At 41.6% G+C, this 13,466-nt stretch overlaps 1 pseudogene; it reads left to right on the forward strand.

Moving 5' to 3' along the window:
• Positions 1-3,653: 3,653 nt before the first annotated feature.
• Positions 3,654-13,377, forward strand: LOC120058648 (annotated as a pseudogene).
• The last annotated feature ends 89 nt before the right edge of the window (positions 13,378-13,466 follow it).

A 13,466-nucleotide genomic window follows, 5' to 3' on the forward strand; every position in this document is an offset into this window, starting at 1 on the left:
CTCTCAGACAAGAGAACAGCTTCAAGCTGGATTTCCTTCGGAAGCAATTTAAGTAAGTTGATTTAAAACTAATACATTAAATATGCCAAGCTTCTTCCATCTCAAACTAGACTAGGACCCACTCACTGTCACGCTTTGTAGAAACCAAGATTATATTACTCCTGTAATGCAGGACTATTTGGACTCCCATTCTGACCACTAGACACACTATTTGATCAGTGGAGGACGGCTCATAATAACATCTGGAACGGTGCAAATGGAATGGCATTGAACACATAGAAACCATGTGTTTAATGTATCTGACACCATTTCACTTATTTCACTCCAACCATTACCACAAGTCCGTCCTCACCAACTAAGGTACCACCAACCTCCTGTGTATTTGACAAAGTATAATACATACAAAACAGGATCATAAAAAATATTCACCAATTTCTTTTTAGGTCAAGAACTACTCCACCATGCCAGCGAGGATTTAAACTAACCCTACGGAGTGTCCTAAAAATAATGAATGAAGCAGAGGAAAGTGCTTTAAAATAGCTGGCAGAGCCAAACTTAATCAGGACAGCTTAGAGGTAAATTGTGAGTTGTAATGTAATATCATGTCTGTTTATGTAGGGTAATCATGAGTCTTACATTGAATTAGAGATCCCAAACCCAGCCGTCGTCCAATATATGTAGGCCTAGGCTAACGCATACAAAGCAGAAAGACGATCGTTTACAAATAATCTATGGGACAATAAAAAAAATGTAAACCCAAGGTAGTCTGTCTGACCACTCGCTCCCACCCGCAGCATGAAAGATGCTGACCACGCCGCAATGATTTCTGTCGGGACCCGCAGCCCTCTGCATTGAATCACTCGCCCATTGTGCTAGTTGTTGTTGGTGCTCAGTCTCCAATGTTCTCTGCCATGTTTTCTTGGGCCTTCCTCTTCTGCCTTCATCTCCTGCATTCACCTTCAGATGACAACATAAAAGGAAATAAGGAGATGAAAGATCAGAGGGTATTTCAAACATTTATCCTAATGTTTCAGTTGTATTTTTTTTTTCTAAAATCTGTTCTCAGTTATTATGGGGAAAGGTGGTCACAGATTCAACCCCTCTGCCTGTACTAGTAACACAAATTGCCAGATAGATCCAGATGACAACCTACTGGGCTCCCGAGTGGCGCAGCAGTCTAAGACACTGCATCTCAGTGCTAGAGGTGTCACTACAGACACCCTGGTTTGTATCCAGGCTGTATCACAACTGGCTGTGATTGGGAGTCCCATAGGGCGGTTCGCAATTGGCCCAGCGTCATCTGGGTTTGGCAGGTGTAGGCCGTCATTATAAATAAGAATTCGTTTGTAACTGACTTGCTTGGTAAAATAAATAAAAAAACTACTCCACGGCAAAGACACCACGTTTGCCTAATCACTTATACTAGTCTTGATATGTATTATGGATAGTTTTAATGATCTAAGGAAAATAGTTGTATTGAACACCTCTTGCTTCCGGCTCTAGTCCCAACGAAGCGGGCCAACTCAGAGAATCTTCCCACTGCTTCAGACAGTGATCTTACAGCAATTACAATGGTAAACAATTTCAATATGACACAAACAACATTAAAAATAGGTGTTTTTATTACTCACAAATATGATTTCCCCAATACACAGATCAACACAAAGGGGATGCAGATGGTGATTGTTTGATGGATGAGATCCTGAGCTATATAAGCGGATGGCTTGCACATGAGGTGCAGAAAGAGCAAATCCTCCATGACTGCAAGGCATGCGAGAGGCTGCTGGTTCACATGGGTTCTGAGCATAACTATGCTAAAGGATCTTCTGATGCAACAACCTTTATCAACAGGAAGTGCTACACTGAGGACACTAGACTGGTGGAGCCATCTCATCTGCTGAGGGTGATGGTAACAAAAATGGAGGACACAATTGACAAAAACCTTGCCAGTTTTTGCCCAGAGACTTCTATTGTGTCAGGACTAAGAGTCCTCTTACTTAGATCTAGTCTAGTGCCTTTGATTGCATCCTGGAAGGCCGTGTCGATGCATGCCTACCCCCTCCATAGGAAAAAATATAAAGAAATACACCATGTGTAGAATGCGAGCACAGCTTAGAAAAATTAATTGTGAAGTTAACGAACCAAAAACCACAGCACAGCGTAAACTGAATTATTTCACCGGATAATACGTTTTTGGGGGTGTTTTATAATATCAGACATCGGTAACTGTATTTACTTAATGCAGAGCTTCCAACCTTTTTTGGTTTTGCTCTGCCGGGAGTACCTCTTAAGTACCCCCTGTGCATTTTACCAGTAGGCCCCTATGGTCTCATGAGTCTTCTCTAGTATCCTCTGTATATAGGCCAAGTACCCCCCCAGGGTCCCAGTACCCCTGGTTGGAAACCACTGGCTTAGTGTGACCCTTTTTATTGTATCTCAGGTTTGGAACCAGATGACTCCTGTGAGGTCAGTTTTAAAGATGCCCTAGTGTATGACAGCAAGCAGTCATCCAATGCCAGTACACAACAGGAAATGGAGTGTGGGAGCGCAGGTGAGAATGCAAAGGAAATATCTATGTCCTGCAGTATCACCGTTTGCATGTGTATTCTGTGTCCATAGTGTGTGTTTGTTACAGGAAAACCCTACTTGCTCCAATGATCTCCAGATGTGACTACAGTGTATTGGGCATACTGAAGAAATGCATTGGCATGGTGAGGATGTAGATGTAATAACAAGTTTAAGATGTCTTCAACACTTCTATGCCCCAAAAACCATTTGCTATACAGACGCACAAACAGAAATCATAACAAAGATACAAAATGGATGACGTTCTGTTTTAGCCACAGGAGTTCATATAAGCGCTTTAGGCTACATGGAATAAACAAGCTAATATCTATTAATCGCTCTATATTTTTGTGGTCCTTTGCTGCATTTATACAGGAGCTGTCCAAGATAACGATGCCCATCATGTTCAACAAGCCCCTGAGTTTCCTCCAGAGAATGTCAGAGTACATGGAACACACTCACCTCATCCACAAAGCCTGCATCCTGTCAGATTCCATAGACCGCATGCAGGTTAAACAAAACAGATAGGATACACTGATACCCTCCACTCAAAAAGCCTATTAATGTACCTGCTCTTACCGGGAACTGAAGATGAGGCTCACACAATGACATACTTTGTTTTCTCCTGTGTTATCGCTCTCTTTAAATAAGTCGACTCTATTTGGATAATCTATTTATTTTTTAAGTGTCGGATTAAGCACTTTTTAAAGTTTGCTTCTTGTCTGTCTGTGTGAGGACGAGGGGTACAGGTTGATCTCAGAACAAGTGAGCCACCATCCACCTATTAGTAGTACCTTCCATGCCCAGTCTCTGAAGCAGGAGTTTGAGTTCCACAGCTCCCTCTACCCCAAACTCAAGTTCTGGGGCAAGAGCGTGGAGGTGGAGCCTAAAGGCACTATGACACTGGAGCTGCTTGTGATTTGATTGAGTGTGTGTAAGAAAGTGTATGTATGTTGACATCTGTGTGTACTAAGCACATATACAGACTCTCTTTCTCACATCAACAGCTAGTGACTTATTAATGACTTGTTTTGTTGCAGACATAGAGGCGTATACATGGACAAACCCTCTGCTGTGTACATATCATCATGGGAAAACTCTGGATTGAGCAATATGGAACTGTGGAAATAGTCAACCACAAGTAAGACAGAAAAGACCAAACCTTTATTCTTTGTTCACAACCAACGCTTATTATTATTATTTGTATTTACTATGTTAATGTTCTACCTCCTGCCTCTTCTGATTGGTCAGCACGGGGGACAAGTGTGTGTTGAACTTCAAGCTGTGCGGCATGTTTGTGAAAGAGCTGCACAAAGTGGAGGGCCACATTCAGATTAAGAGGTGAGAGAAGAATAGAGTCCTCTTACTTAGATCTAGTCTAGTGCCTTTGATTGCATCCTGGAAGGCCGTGTCGATGCATGCCTACCCCCTCCATAGGAAAAAATATAAAGAAATACACCATGTGTAGAATGCGAGCGCAGCTTAGAAAAATTAATTGTGAAGTTAACGAACCAAAAACCACAGCACAGCGTAAACTGAATTATTTCACCGGATAATACATTTTTGGGGGTGTTTTATAATATCAGACATCGGTAACTGTATGGCGCCGTGTGCTGTATGGGAAGTGAACAGAGTGTATGTACAGTGTGGAGCCTAAAGTGTATGAAGCCAACAAAAAGTCAGAGGGGGGATACTAAGAAAAATTAACAGGGGAGCACACAGACCTGTGATTTGTCCAATTGTTTTTAAACAATGGCAAAACATTTTTTTTATTTTTTTTATTAAACAGTGTTTCTTCCTTTCACATAAACATGCAGTGGCTTTAGGTGAAGGTATGGTATAAGTGTATTTGTAGGTAGTTGGCATAGTGTGCTACAGCAGCTCTAGTTATTATGGCTATATATGTTGCTTTAAAGTTTGTGTGAATGCAACTGTCTGTAGATTGTAGTAGGCTAATGTGTATTGTATGTATTAGCAAAGTGCTGGAGAAAAGGAGACTGAGGATATGCCTGAGGTTCAAGAGACCGTCTCTGTGATACCAGGAAGTGTCTAACTGTGGAGAATAACTCCATGACCTGCACATTCAGAAGAGGTAACAAACACACACACACACACACACACACACACACACACACACACACACACACACACACACACACACACAGAGGGAGCCATGATGTATATCTGTGTTTCTTTCTGTCTCTCCTGTGTTTCTAATTAACCCTGACTCTGATCCTTGCTCTCTCTCTCTGTGGTATAGATGTATCATTTCACCATGATTCTGAATGAGCTGGAGCCTGGCATGGTGAGGCTATTGGCAGCGTAAGAATGCCATCTAAGACCTGACGTCAGAGCCATGGAGAATGGAGACCTGGGTATTGACTCACATTGGAACACAGATACTTACACACGATTCCATAACAACATTCTAGATTCATTGATAAACACACAAAATGGAGCACATGGGTTTGTTTTATAAATGAGGTGGTTTTATATATTGCAGACACAGCAAGTGTAGAAAAGGACAGACTAGAGGAAAAACAGAGAGCTGCACGCAAATAACCTTCCAAGGATGGAGAAGAGTGGTCAACCAGGTGTGTTCACTATGCAACAATAATAAGTATGCCCGGAAATGTGAATGTATTGTCATGTTAATATATTCCAATTTGAATTCAATTATTTCTCTAAAACATATTTCTGTACCATTTTATTTTTTACTTTACAGGTGGTTTCGGTAGGAAAACATCTCACTGGGAGGTGTAATCACTGTCAGGAGGAGATGGAGAGAGTGGAACATGTCCTAGTTCTTCGAGATGAGAATAACAGGTAGGATTTAGATTTTTCCTGTCTCTGGTACACACTCCAGTCCGGTTGGTGGCGGTAATGGACCTTAAAGTTGGTTGCCCACTGTCATATAAAAACCACTGTCACGCCCTGACCATAGAGAGCCCTTGGTTCTCTATGGTGTAGTAGGTCAGGGCGTGACTAGGGGGTGTTCTAGTATGTCTATTTCTATGTTGGTGCTAATATGGTTCCCAATTAAAGGCAGCTGTTTATCGTTGCCTCTGATTGGGGATCATATTTAGGTAGCCATTTCCCCACCTGTGTTTTGTGGGATATTGTTTGTGTTTAGTTGCCTGTGTGCACGTCATGACTTCACGTTTCGTTGTTTCTTTATTGTTTTGTTTGTTTCACGGAGATTAAAAATATGTGGAACTATACTCACGCTGCGCCTTGGTCCGCTCATTATGACTATCGTGACAACCACAGAAGAAGAAGAAGAACAACAACAACAACAGTCATACCAACAGTACAGTCACAGATAGAACAATGAGCCAGATGTTTCACCGGATGTATAAATCTGAAGCGTCGATTTGGCATTTCCACTCACCACCAAATACAGTGCATTCGGGAAAGTTTTCAGACCCCTTGACTTTTTCCACATTTTGTTACATTACAGCCTTATTCTAAAATGGATTATTTACATACGTATTCAGACCCTTTGCTATGAGACTCAAAATTGAGCTCTGGTGCATCCTGTTTCCATTGATCATCTTTGAGATGTTTCTACAACTTGATTGGTGTACACCTGTGCTAAATTAAATTGATTGGACGTGATTTGGAAAGGCACACGCCTGTCTATATAAGGTCCCACAGTTGACAGTGCATGTCAGAGCAAAAACTAAGGCATGAGGTCGAAGGAATTACAAGACAGGATTGTGTCGAATCACAGGTCTGTGGAAAGGGTACCAAAAATGTCTGCAGCATTGAAGGTCCCCAATAACACAGTGGCCTCCATCATTCTTAAATGGAAGAAGTTTGGAACCACAAAGACTCTTCCTAGAGCTGGCCGCCCCGCCAAACTGACCAATCGGGGGAGAAGGGCCTTGGTCAGGGAGGTGACCAAAAACCCCATGGTCACTCTGACAGAGCTCTAGAGTTCCTCTGTGAAGATGGGAGAATCTTCCAGAAGGACAACAATCTCTGCAGAGCGGCCAGACGGAAGCCACTCCTCAGTAAAAGGCACATGACAGCCCACTTGGAGTTTGCCAAAAGGTACCTAAAGGACTCAGACCATGAAAAACAACATTCTCTGGTCTGGTGAAATCAAGATTGAACTCTTTGGCCTGAATGCGAAGTGTCAGGTCTGGAGGAAACCTGGCACCATCCCTACTGTGAAGCATGGTGGTGGCAGCATCATGCTGTGGTCATGTTTTTCAGGAGCAGGGACTGAGAGACTAGTCAAGATCGAGGAAAGATGAACAGAGCAAAGTACAGAGATCCTTGATGAAAACCTGCTCCAGAGCACTCAGGACCTCAGACGGTCGAAGGTTCACCTTCCAACAGGACAAGGATCTGCAGAATAGAATGAGAGAAACTCACCAAATACAGGTGTGCCAAGCTTGTAGCATCATACCCAAGAAGACTCAAGGCTGTAATCACTGTCTAAGGTGCTTCAACAAAGTACTGAGTAAAGGATCTGAATATTTATGTAAATGTGATATTTCATTTATTTTTTATACATTTGCAAAAATGTCTAAACCTGTGGGATTTTTTTATAAAAAAAAAAAAATCAATTTTAGAATAAGCCTGTAACATAACAAAATGTGGAAAAAGTCAAGGGGTCCGAATACTTTCTGAATGCACTGTATGGTGATGAGAGATATCCCAATTGACGGCAGTGGGAGAAGATGGAGCGAGATGGATTTTGGCCGACATTCTTCAAATTTTCTCATCGATGAAACATTTAATCTCAATACAGTTTTCTGTTCCCAAAACTACAATCTGTTACGAACAGAATGGACAAAGTTTTGTAGACTTTACCCTTTGCCAAAGTTTCAAAAAATTGTATTGTTTAGAAGGAACGCAAGAGCAAATTTAGTTATTGCACTCGCACATCCCAGAGTATGTGTTCCTAACGGAAATATGGAAATATATGGTAGAACGCACCAATAGGATCTTGCTAGTTCGTGCTTGGCTCTACACCTTGCTTGTTCTGCCCACTATGGTTAATATGCTCCCATTGGGCGACAGGCTGTGGTCTTTTTTAGGTTAGCTATAAAAAATATTTGGTACAGTGGTTTCACCCTCCTATTAGTGATGGGCATTCCGAGTCTTTTCTCATCAAATGGCTCTTCGTTCAAAATGCTTAAAAACTTCTTGTCAATAGGGGGGCGCTGTTTTCACTTTGGAAAAAATCGTGCCCAAATTAAACTGCCTCGTACTCTATTCTAGATCGTACAATATGCATATTATTATTACTATTGGATAGAAAACACTCTCAAGTTTCTAAAACTGTTTGAATTATATCTGTGAGTAAAACAGACCTCATTTTGCAGCAAACTTCCATACAGAAAGTGAAAAATCTGAAAACGATGCTCTGTTCCAGGGCCTGCCTATTCAATTGCCTAATATTTATCGATATGCATGCACTTCATACGCCTTCCACTAGATGTCAACACGCAGTGGAAGGTGGAATGGGGTGTCTAGCTTGATCTGAGGCCGAACAAGAGCTTTTGGAGTGACAGGTCTGGAAATTTCTTTGTCTTCTCTGGCGCGCGAAGTACGTCGACATTGGCTTCTGAAAAGCGTTCGGTATACACGGCGGATATCTCCGGCTCTGATTTTATTTGATACATGTGATAATAACATCATAAAGTAGTTTTTTTCAACCGAGTTGTATCAGTTTATTCAACGTTTATTGGGACTTTTGGAATTTTCCGTTCTTTGCGTATAGAGAAGATGGGCATGTTCGCGCCACATGGCTAGCTAAGGTTGCTAATTCGACAGGAGAAAAGGACATTCTAAAACCAAACAACGATTTATTCTGGACCTAGGACTCCTTGTACAAGATTCTGATGGAAGCTCAGCAAAAGTAAGAACAATTTATGATGTTATTTCGTATTTCTGTGGAAAATGTTGATTCCTATTCTCTGCCGTTTTGGCGGGCGCTGTCTCGCAATAAAGCAAGCTGTTTGTTATGGTAAAGTTATTTTAAAAAATCTAACATGGCGGTTGCATTAAGAACCAGTGTATCTTTCATTTGCCATACAACAAGTATTTTTATGTAAAGTTTATGATGAGTTCTTTGGTCAGATTAGGTGAGTGTCCAAAATAGCTCCGGACATTCTGATGAATCGATGCTACATATTCACAATGTATAACCACGGTTTGCAGCTCTAAATATGCACATTTTCGAACAAAACATAAGTGTATTGTATAACCTGATGTTATAAGACTGTCATCTGATGAAGTTGGTCAAGGTTAGTGATTAATTTTATATCTTTTGCTGGTTTTTGCGAATGCTATCTATGCGGTGAATAAATGCGGTTGTGTGTTTGGCTATTGTGGTAAGCTAATATAATGCTATATTGTGTTTTCGCTGTAAAACACTTTAAAAAATCGGAAATATTGGCTGGATTCACAAGATGTTTATCTTTCATTTGCTGTACACCATGTATTTTTCATAAATGTTTTATGATGAGTATTTAGGTATTTCACGTTGCTCTCTGTAATTATTCTGGCTGCTTTTGTGATATTTTTGATGGTAGCTGCAATGTAAAACTATGATTTATACCTCAAATATGCACATTTTCGAACAAAACATAAATTTATTGTATAACATGTTATAAGACTGTCATCTGATGAAGTTGTTTCTTGGTTAGTGACTAATTATATCTCTATTTGGTCGGTTTTGTGATAGCTACCTATGCGGTAGAAACATGGTGAAAATATGCGGTTGAGTCTTTGGCTATTGTGGTTAGCTAATAGAAATACATATTGTGTTTTCGCTGTAAAACATTAAAAAAAACGGAAATGATGGCTGGATTCACAAGATGTTTATCTTTCATTTGCTGTATTGGACTTGTGATTTCATGATATTTATATGCTATTATTTACTTGTGATGCTAGGCTATGCTAGTCAGCTTTTACTGATGAGGATGCTCCCGGATCCGGGATGGGTGTTAAGTAATTAACATTTGACTAAGAAATAAGAATCGTGAAAAAAAAAAAATATCCAACGTAAAAGCCAAAAAGTAGGCTACCATTATGAAATGCGCGTTCAACAAATACATTTTTACCTGGCCTAATTATTAGATCACCTGATATATATTTTTTTAACACTGCAAAAAGTATCGTGGACCACGCTCTCCCCACTATTTATTGTTTCTGCAGTGAGGATTCAGCCTATTTTGTTCATTATTCTGTAACGTATCTACATTTAAATGTTGTTTTGAGCTCAAAAAGCAGTAGCAGTTTGCAAACCAGAGAGCCAAATGAATTGGCTCTTAATGAATTGGCTCTTTCACCGATGCAATTCGGTTCCCAACGTTCACCAAAAAGAGCCGTTGATTAGGAAACGACACTTCACCTATCAAATTGCTGCGTTCTCCTCTAGCCAGTGTCGTAATCTGATTCCAAGGCCATCTGGCATCTTCTATCTCAAAGTAAAATGTAAATTTGTGTTTTAAAAAATATGTATCTATTGGCACTATTACTTAAGTAGCTAGATACATGTTGAATTCAGGATAATGCAATTAAAGGTTAGATTGCTACATTGTTGATATACCAGTAGCTAGCTAGCTAAAATTCGGAAGCTAGCTGACTCGATGGCTAACGTTAGCTAGGCTAGCAAGCTAACTTTTGTCATTGTTTATCATCGTTGTCCAACACCAGATCATCATGTCGGGAGCTCTGTTTCCCAGTGTGGTGTCAGGGTCCCGCGGCTCCTCCAGCAAATTCCTGGTTGAGTTTCGGGCAGGGAAGATGACCATGAAGGGTAGCACAGTGACTCCAGACAAGCGCAAGGGACAATTCTATGTTCAGACTGACGACTCCCTCATTCATTTCTGTTGGAAGGATCGGACCTCTGGAAACGTGGATGTCAGTGGCACTTTTCTCGCTCTCTGTCCTTTGTGTTGTCATGGTTAACTAACCTCTGTGATTAATATTATTGTCCCTATTCAGGACCTGATCATCTTCCCCGACGATTGTGAGTTCAAGAGAGTGAACCAGTGCACTACTGGTCGGGTGTTTGTTCTGAAGTTCAAGGCTGGCTCCAAGAGACTGTTCTTCTGGATGCAGGTGTGTATGGCATGATGAAGATCCTATGGCTGTGTTTACACAGGCAGCCCAATTCTGATATTTTCCCCCACTAATTGGTCTTTTGACAAATCACATCAGATATTTTAACATCAGATCATTTTCAGAGCTGATCTGATTGGTCAAAATACCTATTCGTGAAAAATTATCAGAATTGGGCAGCCTGTCTAAACACACCCAACAACACCCCTGCCACCTTTGTATATTGTATATAACTCTGCCTCCTTTGTATATTTATCTGGAGAGGAAGGTAATGTTATCAGCTGCCAATTGTATGAGAAAAATAAGTTCCTGGTGTAATAAAGTGTTTCTCTGTTATAGGAGTCCAAGGCTGATAAGGATGAGGAGTACTGCCGTAACGTGAATGAGTATCTTAACAACCCTCCTATGCCTGGAGCCCTGGACAGTGGAGGCAGCAGCGGGCATGAACTGTCTGCTCTGAGTGGTAAGGATTAAAGAAGGGTACAGTGCACACACTCATAAACAGAGTGCAAAGGTACTGTGGCATGTTGACACAGGAAGCAATGCATTCTCAGAGACAATAGTTCCTTCCCCACTCAGCCTCTCCTTGTGCATGATGTGTTGATCCGTTTGGGAACATTTTGCATTCTTCCTCCTGTCCTAGGCGAGGATGGACTGCAGTCTCCTCGGTAACATGAGTCACAACCAGCTCATGCAGCTCATTGGACCTACTGGACTGGGAGGTCTTGGTAAGTGGCTATTGTTTAGTGCACAGTCTTTTTTTACCACTCGTAGCAATGTGCTTTAAACAGCCGATAGCTGGATTGACTGAGAATGTGTTCTGGAGTGCCTGACTATTGGGTTGTCATTAATTGCAACAATGTCTATCATAACAGGATTCTTTGGGAGACAAATTAATAAATCCGCTCCCTATTTCTGTCATGTGTCTGTCTGTAGGAGGTCTTGGGGCTCTGGCTGAACCGGGCCTGGCCAGCCTGCTAAGTAGTGGAGGTCCTGCAGCCCGCAACTCCTCTTCAAGGTACCACAAGCCAACAGACTACTTCACTACTAAATTAATGAATTTAGTACATTTATACACTTGTCTCTCTTCAGCTTAGACTACACACTCAATACTTAGCCAACTTTTACAGATAGCTTATTCTACATTTATTACAACCCCTGTGAATTTAGCTAGTCTCTCGGTCTCTCTCCCGCTCAGTCCATCTCAGTCTCCTGCGGTCACCCCCACCTTTGCTGTCACCCAGCTGGGCTCCTCCCAGGTGCCAACCACACCCATCACCCCATCTGCCACCAGTGCAGTGTCACCCATGGCCTCACCCGCCACCCCTGTTTCCCCCTCCCTCACAGCCGGGGCAGCCAGCCCCACCCAGCCAATCCAGCTGAGTGACCTGCAGAGTATCCTAGCAACCATGAATGTACCTGCAGCCGGGCAGGGAGGTGAGGGACTAAACTAAATTATAGAGCAGCTCACAACACAGCTCAACAGTTTAGAACAGTGGACAGAGCAATAAGGAGTCTCTTGAAGACATTTACAATGAAATAAGGGACTGTAATCATGCTGTTACCAGTGAAATAAAACCTTGCAGCAGTAGATCCATGACTGAAGTTGAATGGCCCTCTGTATTTATCACCTGTCTGATGTCTTTATGAAATATGAATGACTGTTTGTTCTCTCTAAAGTGAACCTGGCCAGTGTTGTTACCCCTGAAATCATGGCTCCTATCCTGGCCAATGCTGAGGTCCAGGAGAGGCTGCTGCCTTTCCTGCCGTCAGGAGGCCCTGCCTCAGAGCACCGACAAGCTCCACCACATACTCACCTCCCCACAGTTTCAGCAGGTATACCACACACACAAACTGCTCTGAGTATGTTTTGAGCAGTGCTCTTCCTTTCTCTGTAGAGCACACTTGAGTAGCAGTGTTTTCTTAGAACACTTACTATAGTATGATAAAGTGATCCTGGTCTTTCTTTTAGTTACCACTTGAGTGCTAAATTTCATATACTACAGTATGAGTATATATGATGTAAAGCAGTGATTATTCTCTTTGTAGGCCATGGGTCTGTTCTGTAGTGCCCTGGCTTCAGGGCAGTTGGGGGCCTCTAATGAACCAGTTTGGGCTGCCAACAGAAGCTGTGGATGCAGCTAACAAAGGAGGTCAGTGTCCTGTATCTGCCCACAAAACATGAACCCAGGGACCTTGTTTGTATATATTGTATAGAGAACACATAACATGCAGGTCTGCCTGTGCAGATATTCCTACATAACATTAGTGTCTACCATTTTGAATAAGATTTCCATAAGAGGTTATGACCTGCTGTTTTCATGAGTGAAATTCTAATTGCGCTTTCCTCCATTCCAGACATTGAGGCCTTTGCTAAAGCCATGGAGACAGACAGCAAGTCTGACCATGAGAACGATGATTCCAAAGACAAGGATGATGACGAAGATATGAGTTTGGATTAGTACCTGTGTTAGTCCAGTTTCATTAAATATTTTATTAAAACAATTTACTAGCTGATTTGTTATTTAGAGCACTGAAGCTGTCTTCCATTTCCTATCAGAATATATATTTAATGGAATGTAAGACACCTACCCTCTCAATTGGTTGTTAAATTTATAACAAATTGATGCACACATGCTCAAATCCTCAGAGCTTGAATCAACATAACATTAAATGTGTTCCCTGATATATTGCAAACCAGAATATTGTGACTGTTTAGGATTTGGGCCATGGTAAACTAGTGACAGCTACATGTGCCAATGTGACCCGTAGCTTCCTGGCCTAAAAAAAAAAAAGAACACTCCAGTCATGTGGTC

Source organism: Salvelinus namaycush, chromosome 14, assembly GCF_016432855.1.
Source record: "Salvelinus namaycush isolate Seneca chromosome 14, SaNama_1.0, whole genome shotgun sequence".
NCBI classification, from domain to species: domain Eukaryota; kingdom Metazoa; phylum Chordata; class Actinopteri; order Salmoniformes; family Salmonidae; genus Salvelinus; species Salvelinus namaycush.